Source organism: Mastomys coucha, unplaced genomic scaffold, assembly GCF_008632895.1.
Source record: "Mastomys coucha isolate ucsf_1 unplaced genomic scaffold, UCSF_Mcou_1 pScaffold17, whole genome shotgun sequence".
Lineage (NCBI taxonomy): Eukaryota > Metazoa > Chordata > Mammalia > Rodentia > Muridae > Mastomys > Mastomys coucha.
This window is the reverse complement of record NW_022196899.1, coordinates 19,559,041-19,572,116: the sequence shown is the minus strand read 5'-3', so window position 1 is coordinate 19,572,116 and position 13,076 is coordinate 19,559,041. Positions and strand designations below refer to the sequence as shown.

The window sequence follows — 13,076 nt, the reverse complement described above, 5'->3', positions numbered from 1 at the left end:
GAATCTGCAAATATATTTGCTATTATTATGGATTGAAATCATCTGTAACTGTTCCCCTTTCGTGGAACTAGAGGGCAAATCCAGATAAACCATGTTTTAAAAATGAGTATTGAAATTTCCCCTTCACTCATTTTTATCTAATGTCCAAGTAAATGAAAGACTCTTGGCTGGGCATTATTACCACAACACACTTATGACTTATAAATATTCTTCAGAAGAAAAAAAAAGAAGAAAACAGTTCAAATATTGATTATCACAATGGCTGCATACATATTTCACCTTGTAGATGAAATTTAGTATGCATCCACTTCTGGCATGCAGATTTTTTTTCCTGTTTATTGGCCAATACTGCTGTGCCAATAAAATAAAGTAACCGCTCTTTTTACACTAAAATTCATCTCTTATTTCAGTGAAGGTAATAGTTCCTCTCTTTTATTAGATTAACTTATTTATAAATGGGATGCTAAATCATGTAAAACCTGTGGCCTAACGGGTTTAACCAATTCATTATATACATAAATTACGAGTGGAAGAAATCATCTGTATTTCTACACTGGATTTAGTTGTCTGACAACACAAATGCTTAGTACTTAGAGGGCAATTCTGCCCTCTGTGCACTATTGTGGATTTCTCCCGTCTGCAAGTCATCAACCTTACTCAGTCTTTTATAGACATGAGTCACCGAGTCTCTCCTAAAAGCTCACCTTTCCCAGTGGGACACTGCTGGTGACATAACCTATATCTTCCACCTCAGCGATGAGCTCCAAAGTTTGCTGGGAGATGGCAGTTTTCAAAACACAGAAAGTGATTGGAGATCATGAAGGTCCACATCAACTGAGTGAGGCTGTGAAGGATGAAGAGGTGTCACTAATCCCAGTGATTGTTCACGCAGGATAAGACTTTTAATGTCTCAACTGAACTTCTCTCAGCTGGGGAAACTGGTTTAAATCAATGGAGACATTTGGAACAAAAACCAGCTACAGACCCTCTTCCGTGAGACGCCGTGGAAGGCGTGTTTTCGTGTATTTCAGCAGACATGCATTGCATCAAGGAGGAATCCTCTGATCTTATTATACTTTCCATTCCTTTTCACAGAGAGGAATTAGACACCATCTTTAAGATTTGTTAGATATTTATATTACACTCCTTCTAATATACTCAAATACCACCACAAAGCTTGCCAGTGTCCCAGGAGCCATCATGTATCCTTTTGATTTTAAACGTATGACTTAAAATTACTGGAAACACATCACTCACTGAGGCCACCACAGCTTATGAGCCACATTTGTAACCTGCGATGAATTTTAAAACTATTTTATTTATTCTCAGATAATCTAATACATGAAAAATGCTTTATGATCATATTCACACCCCATTTACCCCTTCAACTCTCAGCCATGGTCAGCAAAGATTTATTTTATTTTACTTTATTTTATTTTATCTTGTATCGTTTTGCAGTTGTTAAGTACAGTGACCCATGTGGTAAAAGTGCTTAGAATAAGTGACTCCGAGCACCCGGCCCACTCTACTCTCAAGTGACTTCCACTCCAGAGCCTCAAGAAGGCTCTGGAACATCTAGAAATAGAGGCCATAGGAACCTAAGAGCTGGAAGGGTGGGAACGAAGGCTGTGCAATGCGATGTCTGTTGGAGACCGTTGACCATCTACTTAGTGGCCTCAATGTTACTGACAGACATTCCTATAGACCAGTGGCTTCAAGAGGAAATGACTTAGCATACTACCTGGAACATCTCGGACACTGACAGCTTCTGACACAGTGTTTACTCACTTGTCCTCTGTGTCACAGAATGGGCCATTTTCATTTAAATTGTCATTTCAAACTTTCTTCTTATGTTTAAGGCATTTTGTGTTTCCTTATCTTAAATATTTTATAACTCTAATCAGATTTCTCCCTGGCTCTTGTTACCATCTTTTTTGCATCTTGTTGCAAAGTTTCTCTCCCCTTTCCTTACTCCTTGCTATCTAACCCTCACTTAAACTTTCTCAGCTTTTAAGTCAGAGATGATGCAGGAACAAAAAAAGTACAAAAATGAGAAGGTAGAGTTTCCCTGCTGAAATCAGAGAACTGATGTTGATAAATGATATACTTTTCAGAGTTTGAGTGAAAACGTCTTCTTCCTCAAATACCACTCCTGAGCATATACCCAGAAGATGCTCTAACATGTAATAAGGACACATGCTCCACCATGTTCATAGCAGCCTTATTTATAATAGCCAAAAACTGGAAACAACCCATATGTCCCTCAACAGAGGAATGGATTCAGAAATTGTGGTACATCTACACAATGGAGTACTACTCAGCTATTAAAAACAATGAATTTATGAAATTCTTAGGGAAATGGATGGATCTGGAGAATATCATCCTGACTGAGGTAACCCAACCACAAAAGAACACACATGTTATGCACACTCTGATAAGTGGATATTAGCCCAGAAGATCGGAATACACAAAGTACAATCCACATACCACAAGAAACTCAAGAAGAAGGAAGACTAAAGTGTGGATACTTCATTCTTTCTTAAAAGGGGGAACAAAACACCCATGGAAGAGAGTTGTACAGACTAACTATGGAGCAGAGACTGAAGGAAGGACAATCCAGTGACTGCTCCACCTGGGAATCCTTCTGATATTCAGTCATCAAATCCAGACACTATAGTGGATGCCAGCAAGTGCTGGCTGAGAGGAGCCTGATAGAGCTGTCTCGTGAGAGGCTCTGCTAGTACCTAACTAATATTGAAGTAGAGGCTCACAGCCAACCATTGGACTGAGTACAGGGTCCCCAATGAAGGAGCTAAAGGACCCAAGGAGCTGAAGGGTTTGCAGTCCCTTAGGATGAACAACAATATGAACTAACTAGTACCCTCAGATCTCTCAGGGACTAAAACTCCAACCAAAGAGTACACATGGTGGGACTCATGGCTCCAGCAGCATATGTATAGCAGAGGATGGCCAAGTCAGTCATCAATGGGAGGAGAGGGCCTTCGCCCTGTGAAGGTTCTATGCCCCAGTGTAGGGGAATGCCAGGCCAGGAAGCAGGAGAATTTGGGTTGGTTAGCAGGGCAAGGGGGGAGGGAACAGGGGTTTTTTGTTTGTTTGTTTGGTTGGTTGGTTTTTGTTTGTTTTTTATTTTATTTTATTTTTTAATTTTCTTCAGAGGGGAAACTGGGAAAAGAGATATCATATGACATGTAAATAAAGAAAATATCTAATAAAAAAATTAAAAACAAAACAAGGAGAGACAAAAAAATAATTAGGAAAACAGCCAACAAAGCTGGGCCCCAAACCACTAGTTTCCGTTCGTTTGAGAGGCTTTCAGCATTGCTAGGGTCTGGGTTGAGGACTCGTGTTTCCAAGCTGTCTGCCATCTGGTTAATATGTGAGCCTTAAATAGCTTTAAAGCTGCCGTGTTTGTTTTGTGTTTTTAAAAATATTGCATCTTACAGAAGTTTCTTTCTGATCTGAGAAAGGCTAGGTATACACCACATTTAAAAATAATTCTTTTGTATTCTTATCTGTATTCTGGGTATAGTGTGATAAAAACCTTTAAAAGAGTATATTAAATAAATTTTAAAGAGGAACACTTTGTATGTTAAAAGGAACTCTTCTTTTTTTAGTTTACTTTAATTTTTTTAGATTATTCAATAGAAACACCCAAACTTTCTCTAATGTACATTCACTGTAAAATACAATATTCTTAGCAAGTACAAATTATCTACTATAACTATCATATTATAAACACTGGAATTTTAGACACATTTCATGTCTTTGCTCTTTAACCTATTAATACATCTTACTTTTCTAGAATTCAGCAATTGCAGTTTTAGTCTGTGAGTCTATTCTTAAAGACAGGCACATTTACACTATGATCTTGACCCCTGAGTCTGCAGACCTCCACATGACTACAGAATATCCATGAAATTCCATTTTAATACCTATATCATCACAGTAATTATAATCCAATTTTTTATAATTCTATGTGAACAATAGCAGAATTCACATATAACAGCATTGTTTATTCTTATCTTTGTTGTTCTTAAACAACTCTTCAAAGACATCTATTAGTAAGCAGTAAAGAATTAAATTCAATGCATGGTACGTGTCCATAGTGATGAAGAATGCTCTCGGGAGGCAGAGACAAGATGACAACTGTTAAAAAATGGTAGGCCCTTTCCTCAGTGAAGAGAAAATTGCTTCTTGTGTGTTAAAATGGACTCACTGTAGATGTCGGAAACTGTGAACGGGAGAACCTTTCTGCAGTATGTGTTCAGTCCCCTGAGAAGGAATTCATTTTCACCCTCATAGAAATATGCAAAGGTCTTTCTGATGGAAATAGTGAAAGCTTGCCACTAGGGAGGAGAGAAAGTCAGCTTATGGAAATCCAATTCCTAATTAATAGGTATGAGGTCGAAAGAAGTCATGGTAGCTTTAATTATAGCGGAGGTTTTGAAAAACGATCATTTTCTAAATAAATCAAAATAACTGAAGAGAGTAATTTCTCTAGTGTGAAGCACCTATGTGTTTGATAATACCTATTAGTATTGAGCTTCTGCAAACATCTCTAAGATTTTCTACAAATGACATTAATGGTGTCGTTTTTTATACTTGCACTTAAATGTATTACTTTATTTATATGTTTATATATAAACAATGGTGTCTAGAAATATTACTGTGTTTGTAACTTAAGTGTTATGTATTAGTAAATCTACTGGCGGTATATTCATGGAAATGTGGCCCTGGGACCAGTCACAACACCATTCACACATGCAGACTTTCAGTCACTGCCACAGAACTATTGAGTCAAGTACTGCCTTTTACAAAGATTTCCAGATAATCCAGTGCACATCAAGTTTAGAAGGTGTTAGATTAGATCAAAGTTTGTTTCTGCTTTAGGGAACCCTTAGGTCTCTAAGTTTGCAATGTTTGTCTAATTTTCTTTGAAAATAGAAATTCCAAAGGAACAGGACCAACACACTTAGCTTAGCTTGTCCACTGAGATAACTCTAGAGAAGAAGAAAGTGTGTGAAGATATATGCGAGACGAAATTTAGATTGTTTACAAAGGTCCCAAGCAATGACAAAAATAAGTTTAAATACACGAAGGGTTGTTCACTTAGTGAGGAAATAGTTGGCTTTGTGTAGGACTAGAGTCAGTGTGACACGTGAAATTGATAAGGAAAGAAAATTGTTCAGGACAGCCAGTTGAGCATTTCCTCATAAACTTTACCCAATTCTTTCTCTTCTACAAACCAGGCTACCCACTTATCTCTCAGGGTAACTTTGGAAGCTTTTTAAAAAAAGATGTCTGGACTGACCTTGCTTAGAGAATGAAAGGAGCTCGAGTGCTGCCCATTGTGAGTAACACATTCCTGTTGCCAGTTGGGTGTCTGTGACAAGTGAAACAGAACTGTCTGATTGGCAAAAGCAGCGCTGTGGTTAACCACTAAGGACGGTGATTCCACATCCTGTGTGGATTTAAGGGGCAAATTACATGTTCAACCAAACCAGTGCAAGGAGGTGTTCTGAGTTCTTTCCTTTGGATTTAAAAATACACTTGTTGAGCCCTCTGCTGGCTGATAACCCATCAGGCACTGATTTTTATCATCTTCTTTTTCCTCAGAAATGACAAAAAGACTGTATTGCCCTGGGAATGCATGCACAAGAGAGAAAGGTGCTGAGTAAATTCAGGGTGAGTACATTGAGATCCCACCATTGGTTAGAATTTTTAAAATTTGCTTTGTATTATTTTTGTAATAATGATCGATTTAATGGCTGTCCTATGAGAACTGGCAGATAAGTTTATTTTTAAATAAAAGATTATCAACTTGTTCTCAAAAACTATGCTGTTTTTGAAAGCCTCAGTCTGATAATACTTCTAAACAGTTTAATGAGCTATTCTTAACTCCATATGCTGATAATGAAGAGGAATTCAAGGAATAGATGTAACCATTTCATGAGTGTTTTTTTTTTTTTTTGATGTTTCTGGGTCATGTGCTTGTGTGTGTGTGAGAGTGTGCATCTGTGCATGTTTGTGTGTACATGAAAGCAAGTATGTGTTGTTCATTTTTGAGACAGAGTCTCATGTAGCTCAGGGTGACTAATGTAGTTAAGAGAGACAGTGGATTTCCTGATCCTCCTATCTCTGCTCTGGGACACTGGGGTTGTAGGTGCATACAATGTTGCCATATTGCTTGGCACGCATAGCAATACTGCGTTTTCATACTGAATCACAAACGGAGATGTAATGACTGTTGTCAGGATAAAGAATAACAGTGTAGGGTCTAGTACATGGGAGCGCCATGTGATGCACTATTCCATACTTCCATCATTTCTAGTTTGGGGCATTTCCAGTACTCATTTGAACAGACTTCTGGTTGTAGGTTCCAGAATCAGTGGATCTCTGTGACTTATGCAACCCAGGAATCCATTCTGATTTATTTCGCACGTGACAGGATCTTGCTTTTTCTTAAACTTCCTGCTAGTGAATTGCATTTGGTTTCTTTGTGTCTGAAAGGTTTATCCAGTTGTGTTTATAAGCAGGTGACTCCTTTCCATTGATAAGCAGTATTTCACAATATATCAGTTTCCTTAATGGTGGACAGTTAACTTTTTAGTTTTTTGTTTTTTTTTTATTTCTAGTAATAAAGCTTAAGTGAAATGTTAATTTATCTTTTGTCAGTGTCAAGGAATGGAATTCTCTGCTTCTTGGGGTAGCTATAGTATTATAAAAGTTTTTAAAACTGCTTTTGCTTTTAAATAATCAAACAACATATCCTCAAGCACAGCTTGAGAGGGGCCATTACTGTATATTCTTGTAAGCATTTGGTATTTTCAGTTCTTTTGATTTTAGGTCCCCTATATGGTGAGAAGTGGGATTTCAGTGAAAGTTTCTTAGTAACTGCAAACATTGAACATAAATTTTGTGTACTAATTGAATGTCTTCTTCAGTTAATTATCTCTTTAAATATATATTTGTGTGTGTGTGTGTGTGTGTGTGTGTGTGTGTGTACGTGTGTGCATATATCTGTATTTGAATATAGCATGATTGTAAACTAATGGAATCACTTGCTATCATTTCTTGGCTGAGATATATTTTAAAAATTACCAAAATACAGATGACTCTGAAACTATCCTTCTATATCAATTGAGCTACTTCTATAATTTTGTTATCCAACTGTTTATAATAAATTATTTCTAAAAGTTTAGCTCCATAGTTTTTAATTTGATAATCTTTATTAATTAGATATTTTCCATGTACAGATGGATGTATTTGTTGGCTGCAATAAGCTATGCTCTTTCTCGTCTTCATAATAATTATTATTTTACTCATTTTGCAAACAATTTTTTTTCTATATCTGTTCACATTTATTCATAATGATTACGTATTTTCTTTTATTACTTGACAGTTCATTTTTCCTTTCTGTTTTACTCATGGAATTGCTCACTCCTTATTGCCTTCTGTCTTGCCTACTCTTCCCTTGTGTTTCTCACCAGTGCTTCTCTGTATTTTTTGCTTCCTTTCTTTAAATGTGATATTTCTCTTGATTCCCTCTTGTTTTGCTAAGTCATTGATCAACAGCTAGGAGTTTCTCTTGAAGTCCAGTTTTAAAAGAATATAATAAGTTTTCTTATTTTATTCTTTTATTATTACTTCATTAAAACTACTTTTGATGTTGTGGAATGATTTCTTATTTGAGCAGCAAGCTTTTGGAGAATAGTTTAATTTTCTCATATGTGGAGTTTAAGTAATATTTTTGATCTTGACTTCTAAGTTCTTTTTAATTAGAAAAAACTTTATGACCTTAATATTTATTATTTTGAAACTTGTTTTGTTTCTTGGTAATGTTCCATATGTACCTATAGTTTTAATTTTTTATTTAATTTTTATTATTTTGAGAATTTCATTACTAAGTATTATATTGATAACTACTACATTTATATTATTTCCACCACTCCCTCTCCTCCTGAAACTTCCCTTATGTCCCTCCATTTGGTTTTAGGTTTATGACCTATTATTATGTAATTAGTATTGTTTTACATACACACACACACATACACACATGTATATATATTTCTGTCTATCTATCTATCTATCTATCTATCTATCTATCTATCTATCTATCTATTTATTTCTACTTAAGGGATCTGTGGCACACATCACATGCTTCATCTGAGCTTTCAGATCATTTTGTAATCTAGTCTGAATTATTTAGTCCACTTATATTTAATACAAATATTATAAGATAGTGTAGAATATGCTTCCCCTTTTTCCTGTGTGAACTTCATTCTTCTGCTCATCTTTTCTCTGCAACCGTCAAAGAAATGTCACATATCTTAGTTTTCCACTTTCTGTCTTCTGTCAGCCTCACAGAACTACTTATCTATGCACTTAGGTGTTGCTGTAGAAGATGAAATATGAGTTATTAATTTATCTTATTCTTTTGTTGATTAATACTTTTTCATGTCGTATATAATTCCCGACCACCTTATCTTCATATTGCACCCTATGCCCCATTTTTGCAACAAATTATGTGAAACGTTGCTATGATAACTTTAGTTAGTGGTGGTTTAACCCATTCGGGTACTGTCGCTCTCAATTTTTGTCACCAGAACTGTCTGAAGGATTTTGGCACTCTGCAGTTTATGTTTGCTACTATCAAATTACTTTGACACTCCTTTATATCAACATGGCTTTATTTTTTAAAATATTAAAATAGTTTGGCCAGGATTACAGGATTTCAGGCTAATAGATATTGCGTTATCCCTTCCTAACCCCGAGAGATACAGCTTGACCGTCACCTGGCTGCATCTCTTGTGTTAAAGTGATGCCTGGGATGCCTTAGTTGTTTTCCTAATGGAGTTGCCACTTTCCCTTCACTTACCATGGCTTTTCACCACTTCAACCATTCTATACTTCATAACAATGTGTTTTGGGTATTGTTGACCTTCTTCAAGTGAATGTATTCCATTAAGTTGGAAAACATTTGTTCATGTCCTCATTTGTTTCCAGACTCCCCTCGGTGTAGCTTCTCTGTTCTTTCAAGGTGCTTCCATGCCATCATCCCACCGAGCAGGATCTTTTCTCTTCCCTCCCACCTATGTAGCTATCATGTATCAAAAAAAAAAAGATGTAGATAGCTATATATCCCCTATATATTATCTACCTAAATCTCCCCTATCATTTGTTTATCATATATTGACTATCCTAACTTATTGACCTAACATCTATCTAGTCATCTCTGTTATCTATCATATAACACCTATCTTTTATTCACTATCAATCATCCATCCATTTTCTATTTATCTTTATATTATATATGTATATTATATATGTATCTATCACCTAAACAACATAAAGCTCTCTGTATCCCTATTATCTATGTATATATACACATATATGTATATAATAATATATGTACATATATATGTGTGTATATACATATATTATATATATGTGTATTATTATATACATATATGTATATATACATATATACACAAATATATGTGTGTATTATTATATACTATATATGTGTCTATGTAAACCTATTTACCATTCTTCTGTCTGTCTGTTTATCATTCATTTGTCCATTCATACATACATACATCTACCTACCTAACTTCTTATCTATCTTTCTACAGTCACAATCATTTACCTTGCTTCATTCCAGATAATAGCTGCTAATCTCTCTCCCAATTATTGATTCCTTTGCAGAGTATTCCTTGCAGTGCAACTACTGAACTGAGTTTCAAATGTCTTTCTTTTTTGTTGTTTCTATTTCTCTTTCAACACACGCTTCATCTCTGCCATCTTTCACCCATTTTTACCCATTTCTCCTTATATTTTTATAGAGTGACCACAGCTGTTGTTGCTGAGAATAACCTGGATCACTTGTGGGTCTTTTCAATTGGCTGCATTTTCTTAGAACATGAACACATTTTTTTTTTGCCTTCTCAATATCTAAAATGATTTTACTCTACCTTGTATGCACCGTGTTGTTGATCTAGAGCCTACCTTCTTTTCTTCTGCTGCTTTCTGAGAGGAAAAGAAAGGACAAGAAGGTAAAGCAAAGAAAACAAACCCAGGATGTATTGACCATACCTTCTTTGTTAATACGTTGGTGTTTTTTTTAGACCCACCCAAGAGCTACCGGTGCTTATCAGTATCTTGTTCTGTACCCACACCCAGCATGAACACTGAACTCAGACTATGCAAGACTACACTCAGGGCTCAACAGTTAAGTGCTTGCATTTTCCTATAGTTTCTCTCATTGAGGCTGTTGACACTCTACTTTGCTTCATTAACTGCACTGAATACTATGGCAGTTCGCGTGCTTTCGTGAACAGAATGGTTATGAATGGAGACAACATCGATTCCCATTCGATTTCAGTGAGGACATCACTTTGTCTAGGCTATTCCCTTTTTAGGTTTTAACTTTTCAAATTTGTCATACAATATATTTTGATCGTATTCTTTCCCATCCCCGGTTATCCCCAGAGATTCCTCTCTCCTTACCCACCAAACTTCATCTTCTTTTTCTCGCTCAAAACCAAATCAAACCAAACCTAAAACAACGAAAGGAAACAAACAAACAAAGCAGGCAAAGAGCTGGAGTTTGTTTTTGTGTTGGCCAATCACAACAAGCGTAAGTCTTGCCCTAGAGTGTGGATGCTAGAACCAGGGTCACATGCCACTGATCTTCTCTCTTCCAGCAGGTACACATTTCAAGTAGCTCCTTGGTTCTAGGTGGAACTTTGTGCCTACTTTCCCTTCACAGTGCTGGGACCCTGCCTGTGTTAGGCATGTCTTTAGCCTGGGGTCACAGACTGTAAGTTCATCATCTCTGTACATGTAGAAGATCCTGTTTCCTTGGGGTCTTCCAGGTAAATCTGAGTATTATTACATTTCTAGGGCTAGAAATGCAGACTCAAAATAAGAAAATTTAACAAGAAGTCTTGCAAAGAAAAGGGAAGTTAAGAGAGAGAAGCAAAAAAATAGGCAAGAAAGGATCCAGGAATAATTGCTGAGGAACTGAAATGAAACTATCGAGGTTAAATCGATTAACTAAGCTTTGTTAAAGTAATTAACAAAAAGTTGGGTTTGTTAAAAAAAAAGTTGTACCTTCAAATGGTCATTAAATTTAGGTTAGTGGCAGTTTTCTGTAGGCATTTACATTTGCATTAAATTAAAATTGCAGAGACTTGTAAAATTTGCAGCAAGCTTTAGTGACTTGAATGCACTCAGTGTGTAAAAGTGGACAGAAATTGCAAGTAGTGAAATGGCTCAAGAATAACTATATTACATTTATAGAATCTTAAATGTATTTATAGTCACTCCAAAAAATACATTTTTGAGATTGAAGTAAAATAAAGAATACTAATTTATAGTCTCTTAAAGCAATGTCATCTTCAAAGGATGATGAAGAATATATTTGTCAGTTTGATTTTTCTTTCATTTTAAAACTTATATCAAAAAGAAGTCTAGACTTTTCTCAATATAGGTCACAATGCTCAAATAGTATGACAAGTGTTTTCTTTTAGTACAAACATTATTTATTAATAAATGTAAATGCTAGGTGAATACCTTTCTCTGTAAAATAAGCAGTACTTTTCTAAATAAATATGTGTTTGTTACTGTTTTAATCAAGTGGATTTTTAAAGTTTACAATAGCCTATAGAAACAGCATTAAATATGACACTGTAAAGAATAAAGAATTTCCAAGGATATTATCTCTAGCTATAAAGTACATACTATCTAGTAGGACAGATAAAGTACCCACATTACTGAACAGAGAACAGAATGTTATCTACCAAAGTTATGGAAAATTGTAGAAAGTATGTTAAAATGGCATGATTTTATTTGCTTTTAAGTGTATGACAAAGTTACTGGAGAAATTAGACCATGACAAAACAGAGTACATGGGTTTCTTGGTTTTTCCCCTTTTTTATCCTCTAAGTTTATTTAAAGTTGCCTGCATAATCTTTAGTAGGAAACAAAAGCTATTGATCGGGATGTCCAAGTAAGGAGAGGCAGGTTCAGCTGATTCAGTCACAAACAATTTGTAGGGGTAGGACCTGTGTGTGTGTGTGTGTGTGTGTGTGTGTGTGTGTGTGTGTGCATGCGTGCATGCGTGCATTTGTGTGTGTGTGTGTGTGTGTGTGTGTTTGCCATGGAGAATGCTGGATGTGGGCTTAGTTCAACCTCTAAAGGTTTTTTCTACACAGCACCTTGTAATTCACAGAGTTTATACAGTTCACCGCTATAGGAGGTCATGCTTGATCTACCATCAGGATCATCATTTACTGATTACCCTAAATTTTTTTATGTGAATGAGCTTTCTAGTTGGTAAAGGTCAATGATCCTTTTCAGAGCTATCTCATCCTACTGACAAATCTCCCACAAGAAATTTGGAATTGACAAATACATGTTAGAAAAGTTGAGAGTATTAAATATCAATAACTCTATCTAGAACCCAAAGAAAAAATTAAATGTATCCACCACAAAGAGAAGTAGCAGAAGGACTGGTTGATGCAAAGATTGGAAGTGAAAAAGGTTATCTCACTGGAAAATTCCAGCCTTTCTGCAGATGCACATTCAGCTGATCTGATTTTATCTGCTTTCTCTTAACATTTTATCAACATCTTAGGATATATGAAAATGTTCTTTTACGAGATCAAAGAATTTGAAGTCAGTCATTTCTTTTCTAATACCCTCATATAAGGAAGAAACGTCTAGAATCCTGTCTTGCATTTGCAAATCGGTCCCTTCCTGTCATCTGTATTACTTTTGCACTCATGTCTGAGAATTCCTCATTTGGACTTGTTCAGTGGCCTTCTCTTGAGGGTTCTTGCTTCTATTTTACTATTACCCATAGTCAATAACATAATAAGATAAAACAACTAATATATAGAATACGACAAGACAAATAGAAAGTAAAAGGTCCAAGAAGAGGTACATGAAACAGATAGTAATCCCATAAGAACACTAAACTGGAAACATATATATACCTGTCTACCTCTGTGTGATGGGGGTAGAGAGAGGGGGGAAAGGGAGAGGGAGAG

The 13,076-nt window shown here is 35.8% G+C and overlaps 1 protein-coding gene across 3 annotated transcripts in view; it reads left to right on the top strand.

Annotated features, from left to right (window-relative positions):
• The window catches only part of Nlgn1 (neuroligin 1), a 901,140-nt gene that overhangs the window by 141,970 nt on the left and 746,094 nt on the right, over window positions 1-13,076 (top strand). For all 3 annotated transcript variants that reach the window (XM_031376453.1, XM_031376456.1, XM_031376452.1), the window contains exon 2: window positions 5,638-5,706. The gene's annotated coding sequence lies outside the window, so the exon portion shown is untranslated. The remainder of the gene's footprint in view (window positions 1-5,637; window positions 5,707-13,076) is intronic.